This window comes from Triticum dicoccoides, chromosome 6A (assembly GCF_002162155.2).
Source record: "Triticum dicoccoides isolate Atlit2015 ecotype Zavitan chromosome 6A, WEW_v2.0, whole genome shotgun sequence".
Classification (NCBI taxonomy): Eukaryota; Viridiplantae; Streptophyta; class Magnoliopsida; order Poales; family Poaceae; genus Triticum; species Triticum dicoccoides.
The window spans coordinates 237341558-237350213 of NC_041390.1; the positions used below are offsets into that span (position 1 = coordinate 237341558).

At 45.6% G+C, this 8656-nt stretch overlaps 1 pseudogene; it reads left to right on the top strand.

The window, feature by feature from the left end:
- Positions 1–3175: 3175 nt before the first annotated feature.
- On the top strand, positions 3176–4689 carry LOC119315815 (annotated as a pseudogene).
- Positions 4690–8656: the final 3967 nt, after the last annotated feature.

Genomic DNA, 8656 nt, shown 5'->3' on the forward strand with positions numbered 1-8656 from the left:
AGGAACATCCGGCGTCCGCCCACGTTAGCTTCCGCCTCTATGTACGGCTCTGGAGCCCGACCGGTCAAGGCGTGATCGGCAACCTCTCATGATATAGTCCGGCGAGTGTTTTTTCTTCTAGGAAACACAGGCGTCGTTGTATTTCAAGAAAGACGACAACCACGGAGTGAGGTTTTGTGTCATACCTCTGTGTCGGCGTCTCCGTCCTGACCACCTTCCTTTTTGGCCTACCCGGCTTCGGTGCCTCTTGTTGGCGAGTTGCTGCGGGTTTGGCACAGCGTCCTGAAGGCCCTCCCTGTAAAACACCATATGTGTACGGTGGGTGAAGTGCATAAAAGGGGATCCTTTTGGGAGTTGGGACTTTGGTTTTTCTTACGTGCGACGCAAGGAGTAGTCCAGGATAGTCGGCCGTTATGGCCACCATGGTGTCATCGCAGCTCAATTGATAGAATTGCCTGTCTATCAGCTTCACGAATATGTCCGGATCCTCTTCGAGTCCGGGATCGAGGGCCCGGCTAGGGTCCTCCGGTTGTGGAGGTGGGCTGTTGATCTCCCTTACGGCTTTTCGCAGTTCCTGCCGTGAAATGGCAAGGTGAGTATCTACGACAAAAAATGCTGGAAGGTCGGGGGAAAGAGGTACAACTCACCTAGCTTGGAGGGTTGTACATGGAGAATCCATCCCGTGGCTTGATACGGATGAACTCCTCTTCCTCTCCCTTGAACAACTCAGACAGAATTTTTGCTAAAGCAGCAGCGGAGTCTGGTCCCTTACGCCCGCAGCGGGTGGCATCGTCTTCCCTGATAAAACACCACAGGGGGTGCCCTCGATATTGAAGCGGCTGCACCCCCCGCATTATGCATATTGACATAACCTCGACTATTGTCAATCCTGATTGAGCCAGTGCTTTAATCCGATTCATCAGTAAAGGACTTCTCCGTTGTCTTCCTACTGGGGGCTCTGTGGGCGCCAGCTTTGGCGTTTCTTCAGAGGAGCATTGTTGAACTCAGGAAGACCCCGCCGAACAGGGTCTAGAAGGGGGACGTCCTCCATGTAAAACCACTCCGAAGGCCAGTCTTCGGACGTCTTTTTTGGATTACCGGACAGGTATCCAGTCTCGGCGATGCGCCATATTTCGGCTCCGTCCACTTGATAAAGTGACCCCATCTGTGTACGGGGCACAAGGCATAATAGCCTTTTCCACAGCTCGAAATGGGCCTCGTAGCCCAGAAACAGCTCACAAAGGGTAACATAACCAGCGATGTGTAATATGGAAGCAGGGGTGAAATTATGCAACTGAAGGCCGTAAAACTCAAGGAGCCCACGGAGGAACGGATGAATTGGAAACCCGAGTCCCCTTAGTAGGTAAGGGACAAGGCATACCCGCTCCCCCTTGGAGGGATTGAGCAAGCTCTCCGCTTGCTCCCCGCCATTATAGGTGGCGAGCCCTGCTCGGACGGGGATCATATACGCTGGAGGGAGAAATTCCTGGGTTTGCAACTCTACTAATCGGCTATGCGGGACAGAACACTTCTCCCATTCACCGGGCTTAGGGCTACGGGAGCAAGAGGAGGAGTCGTGATGGCCGGCCATGATGGAATGGATTTTTCCGAGCGCGCTCTGATGGACTCTCGCCGTGGGAGGATGGTGTGGATTGGATCCAAGAATCCCCATCCCTTTAATAGACGATTTATTTACCTGGCTAGGAGGGCGAATGTAAAAATGCCCTGGCTCCTCGCATTCGCTCGACGCGTGGAAGATAGCCCTTATTGGGCGCAGAAGCCGAGAAGTCCAACATTTATGGGAGCCAGACACTACTTAGCAGATATTCAGGATTTGGAGAAGAACCCACCTTGCAATGTCGAAGATAATACTGCGCACCGGACTCGTCGTCATTGAAGCTTGGTTCAGGGGCTACTGAGGGAGTCCTGGATTAGGGGGTCTCCGGATGGCCGGACTATATCATTTGGCCGGACTGTTGGACTATGAAGATACAAGATTGAAGACTTCGTCCCGTGTCCGGATGGGACTCTCCTTGGCGTGGAAGGCAAGCTAGGAAATACGGATATGTAGATCTCCTCCCTTGTAACCGACTCTGTGTAACCCTAGCCCCCTCTGGTGTCTATATAAACAGGAGGGTTTAGTCCATAGGACAACATACAATCATACCATAGGCTAACTTCTAGGGTTTAGCCTCTACGATCTCGTGGTAGATCAACTCTTGTAATACTCATATCATCAAGAACAATCAAGCAGGACATAGGGGATTACCTCCATCAAGAGGGCCCGAACCTGGCTAAACATCGTGTCCCCTGCCTCCTGTTACCATCCGCCTTAGACACACAGTTCGGGACCCCTTCCCGAGATCCGCCGGTTTTGACAACGACAGTCACCATTTACGTTTTGTGGTTATTATACAGTCACGGGCTCATGGTACAACTCTGTATTTGCTCAAGACACGACTAGTTGACCAGTTAAACGCTCCACATGGCACCTCTAGTGTTGCATCAGATTATCTCACTACCATTGGGCCCACCTGTCGGTGTGTATAAGAATGAAAACAAATGATAAAATAATATTGGACGGTGGTTCAAAGTCATGACCGCAGGCACAGTGGACAAGGTGGCCTTGTATTGGTTTGCTAAGCCGTCTATTTTAACACACCTGATATGGTGTGGTGATTATACACACACGTACGCATGCACACGAACTGCATGCACGCAACACTCACACTCACACATAGCCACGCACGCACGCAACACTCACACATTCATGCACAACCACGCATGCACGGAACACTAACACGCACACACACATGCATGCATGCACACACCACATGACCAACACACACTCTCACGCTCAAGTGCTCAACCTACATGTGCATGCGCACACATTAGTCTTTGGCAGACACATACACAACTAGGTGGTTCCCACGCACGGGTTCGAGTCTTGTCACGCCTACATAAATTTGTGTTTAACTAACCTTCTTCCTATGTGAACTGATAGGTGGGACCCACACTACTGGAAACAGGGAATTTGCCATCAGCCAGCTCTTTGCCATCTGTCAGCTGATGGCGATGGCAAAGAACTGACAGACGGCAAAGAACATGGTTGCCATCAGCCAATTCTTTGCCATCTGCTAGTGGATGGCAAATAATCTTTGCCATCTGCCAGCAGATGGCAAAGAGGTTGGCAAATCCTATGGCCGTCAAGCATGTAACGGCGTACCAACCCCACCTCTTTGCCATCTGCTAGCAGACGGCAAAGATTCTTTGCCATCTGCTGGCAGATGGCAAAGAGATGGGGTTATTTTTTTCTAGGTAAAAAAACTGTGGGGTTATCCCCTCCCTCTCTCCCCACCCATCCAGGTAAAAAGAAGACGTTCGCATCTCATCCACACACCACCACCTACCTCCTCCCTCTCCGCCTCCTGCGCCCCTTCCTCCCACCCCCATCCCCATCCCGCTTCGCCTTCCCCCACCACCCCGACCTCCTCGACCTCTACCTTCCCGCCGACCCCTTCTTCACCCCGCCCCCATCCCCTCCCCACACGCCTTCCTCCTGCACGACCTCACCGACCGCGTCGCCACGCTCGAGCTCGCGGCCCGCAAGTACACCTACGCGGCCACGGAGCCCGGCGGCCGAAAAGTAAAGTGGACGGCAGAGGAGAAGCCGCGCGGCGGGGGCCGGGCGCTCAAGTGGGAGGCGGAGCTCGCCTCCCCCAACGACGACGGATTCGACCGCAAGTGGAGGTGGGAGGCCAAGTCCAAGGGCGGCGCCAGAGGCAAGACCAAGACCAAGTGGGGCACCGAGATCAAGGGCAAAGGCTCGCTCGAGCCATGGTCGCATGCCTACACCTGGGAGGAGGACTTCACCGCCTCCGACGATGACGAGGATGAGCTGGAGGTCGAGGAGCGCAGGCCGGAGAAGCCCAAGAAGATCAAGGCCGCCGCCAAGGACAAGGAGGTTGACAAGAAGAAGAAGAAGCCGGCGAGGACGTGCGTCCAGATCGAGGAGATCCCCGAGGACAACACCGCCGGCTGCGACGCCATTCGCAAGGTACGGTACTCAGCACAAAAGATGAGATTTTTGCGGGGGTTTGGGTTCTGTGGCCCGATCTGAACGAGATGTGTGATTTCCAGTAGAATTTCCAATAGAACCAAGTTACCTCTCGCTGGATTTGAGAGAAAATTTGGAATTTTAGAGGATGCTAGTGTCCACACTCTAGATCTGTGCTTAGTACTGGCTACAGATTGACTGAACTTTGCTCTAAATGATATCAGCTTGAGGATTCTGCTCCCTTGCAATGCACTACTATCATATGTGTACTGACCGCCTGACATTTGTCTCTCTTTCTGATGATCCAGGCCTTTGCCATGGGGAACGGCAAGGGGAAGGCCAAGGAGCTGTCGCCGCAGGATGCCGCGCTGCTCATCCAGATGAACTACAGGGCGCACCTCGCCCACCGCTCCCAGGTGCTCAGCTGCCTGCGCGATCTCGCCGTCGCCATGGCCAAGCTCAAGGAGCTCCGGTCCCTCTTCTACAACCTCTCCTACAGGCACCGCCTCTCGCACGACCACGAGGAGCGCCAGAGGTTCTCCGAGAAGATCATTGTCCTGCTCCTCACTGTCGAAGTGCTTGAGGTGAGCTCCGTCACGGCCTGTTTACGATTGCCGATTGCTGATTACTGATTGCCATTGCTGTGCTGTGGATTTGAAATTCAGTTACTGCATACAGTGGTTAACACTACTAGTCGTCAAACCCGTGTGATGCACGGGCTAGTCTTTCTACTATATTTTACCATAAGAATTGGATTTTTTGGGCATTTAATCCATATATAGCAATAAGTGATGTCCTAACCAACATATCCTAAGAATGAACCTTTTCTAAATTATGATTTTCTAGTGCAACGTGTATGCTACTGACCAACAGGTCAAATGGAAAGCACTTTATTCTCTGCATCATATACTCACGCCGGTGTAAAGAACCAAAGGGTTCATAGTTCACATATATAGACTATGTAGAGGAATCATCTTCCTCAACAAATTCTTTGAGAGTTTGACCTATGTCTCTCTCACCGTAAGAATATCAAAAAAATAATCTGTTAGAGCACGTGCCTCGGGGAAAGTGAAAAATGAATACTGAAACTGGTTTTTCACATGCATTATATTTGGTTTAATTTAAAAGTATACAATTCAGATCAATCTGGATATTTTCTGCATGCATTACGTAGTACAGGGCCATGTAGTAAGCATTCTGATCAACAAAAAATGTCGTAAGATAGATAATTTGAACGTACAGACCTTATACAAATAGTAGGTATGAAAGAAAAGAGAGAGACAACATAGTGGTAGAACATGGATAGAGCAGATTTGGAGAAGTGCGATGATCATCTCGTATTACCTTTCCTCCTATAGTCCCCTTCAGAACGAAAATAATTACAGTATATGTGCTAAGTTAATCCATAAAAAAGGTAAAACAAAAAGAACTATACAAAAGCCAGATTCAGGTATTGCTTTCGAAAAATCTTTAAGCAATGCAACTTACAAAAACAACAATATATTTATCATTGATATTGTTAGTAAAAATTTATCATATATTCCAAAGTTCTCATAGCATCACTGCAAGATGCGAAACCATTTGCAGACATCTTATTATTTATCAAAAGCACGGTTTCTTTTTTTTTGCAGGAATTCTATGCTATTTAGTTTCATAACGTTTTGTAATATGAAACTGCCAAAATAAAACTTAGGCGCCACAAATTGGGAAAAGCTCAATATTTTTATTTACAATATATTGTTGCTTATTAACCTCAATCAGCCAAAACAGGTACCAGTGAAACACATCGTTATTAAATAGGCATATGATGTGTAATTTCATAAGCTTCTCTAAATATGAAACCGCCGAAATAGGATAACCAAGAAAAACTTGTATAGCTCAGAAAGAACGGGCTGCTAATTGCACACCTCGCCCGTCTCATATTCACATATATATGGACTACACAGATACATCATTAATGATATTACAATCAGGTTACAAAAGAACTACTATGTACAAAAGATATCCTACCATCTATATGAGGCTTGGCGTGGACGTCAAGATGAGTGGCAGCTGGAATTATTAGAAGAGCAGTCGATGCAGCTGGTCATACTCTCACTCAGTATTTCTATGTATCAATATTATGTTGCTAATTATCCCCAATCTGTAGTCAATAGGTATCAGATGAACACTTGCTTATTTATAGAGCTGCAGGTAGGAATCAGTTAAGAGCAGTCGATGCAGCTGGTCATGCTCTATTTAACCTGTAGTTGTCAGAAAAAAATAGTTGTTGTCACATGTGATTCACAGAAAGTTACTGGACATATTTTATCGGTGCAAAAATTGAATTTGGAGTAGCTTGACCAGCTCGATGTTGACAACTGAAAGGATGCTCCTTCTTGTGATGTTGCTTGTCTAGACACCAGGTTTAATTTATAAGCTCACCAGATCTGACCTGATGATCTTGATTAGATATCCATATGTTGTAGGTGAAAATATTCAGGATTTAATCCTTGGAAAGCAGAACACTATCACATGATAGTATAGAAAACAAATTGAACCCGATCCAAAGTCATGGTAGATTCAAGGGAAGAAAGAAATTCAGAACAAAAGATTATGAGAAAACGAACCTCATCTAGATGAGAAAACAAACCTTAACAAAACAATTGTGATGCAATACACTCCTTGAGCACATCAGATCGACGCCCGAACTTGCTTGCACAATTTGAGAGCAACATGAATTGTTCCTGGGGCTAAGGAGACCATGGAGATTACATGGACCGTTGTTGCTTCAGGTTGTTTTCTTAAAGGAGAGAGAAAGAGACGTGGAGAAGGTAGATACTTTTGGGGTGTCCTTGGCTTGTACGTGAAAGGACTGTGACCCTTATCTCTTTCGGCTTCTTCTCCTTTTAAGCGCTTTTGTATATCCTTTCATGTTTTTTTCTAACTTATCTTCACGGTTGTTGATAGGGAGTATCTCACTCGGCTTCTATTTCTTCTACAACCGTGAAAATTGCGAGTCTTCTAAAAAAAGATAGTTTGTTATTTGTGGGCCGTTCAAGAAGTTTTTTCTGGCTGATTTTTTCTTGGTCAAGATTTCAGCCAAGGATTACATGGATTAGATAGAACGGCTCTTATTTTCTGATTAATGTGTGATTTGTTGGGAGTCTATATATAATTAGTATAGCTATAGATAGATACATATAGATAGATAGATAGATAGATAGATAGATAGATAGATGTATACAAAATTACAAATAAAATACAGTATATTATGTTCTCTCTATCATAGTCATATCAGGTATACTAAATAGTGTACATTAAATCTTGATTATATAGCAATATATGTTTCATACTGTCACAGTAATTACAGAAACTATACTCCCCAATATCAATCCATTGATTGCCATGAGCTTCATAGTATTTCAACCTTATCAGATCAAACTAACACATGGTGTGCTATAGAAAATACTTCTAGATCTGACATAAATAGCCGAGTGGCTGAGTGAATAGCTTACCTGAAGCTGGAGAGACTGATCCCAGTAGCGCACACTCCAAAAGTTGATGCTGGTGACTACATGCATCTTCTGCCCTTTGTAGCAGCCATTTATCTATAGATGCTGCTAAAATCACATCCCTGGTAATGCTCCTTTCCTCAACTCCACCATAATGTACGGATGGTTATGAATACAGTGGTGCAGACCTCTCTGCATCTAAACTTGAGCACACCTTTTGCATGAAACGTTTTCTAAAATACTCCCCACCATTGACATCAGAATCCATAACGTGTTGGTTCATGATCATCTCCACGTGCCTGCCTCTGCTCAGTCTAGGAGATTCAGAAACAAAGAGCACATGAGAGCATGCTCAACTTCCAATTCCTTTTTTATGTGAACATAATGACCTATACAGTGGTAGTTCGATCAGTGAGAAACTAATAGATGACATGCTCCTTTGCATCAAGTGTTCACCAGTTCATTAATAATGGGACCAATTTATTCTGCTGTCCAAAGATGTAAAAAACTATAACCGGATATATGATATATGGCATCCAAGATTGCAGGTGAGTATATTCGGGAATTAATCCTTGGAGTGAACAACACAATGATATGACATGATAGAAAACAAATTGAACCCGGACATCATAATAATCTTCACATTTTAGTTGCATCATAATAATCTTCTTCTAGTCTTCTTCTTCTAACTTTCTTCTTTCCCATTTTACAGATTTGCTTAAGATCACGGAAGCTTGGGTTGATGGAGTGCTTGTATTTAGTTTTTGTTTTGACCTTGTGAAACTTGCTACCTATGGATGAAACTGTGTAATATTGATGAAACTATGTATATGTACGGATGAAACTTGCTACTATTGGTAACATGTATTGCATATATGTGTTCATGACTATTGGTAATATGTGTTGAATATGCTATATTGGTCATATAAATATATTTGTGTTTGATTTTCTATGAAAATGAATTGATATAAGAAAAAACAAAATTAAATGGGGCAATATAGTCACTTTGCCATCTGCTGGCAGATGGCAAAGAGCTTTGCCATCTGCTGGCAGATGGCAAAGAGCTTTGCCATCAGCTGGCAGATGGCAAAGAGGCCACGTGTCA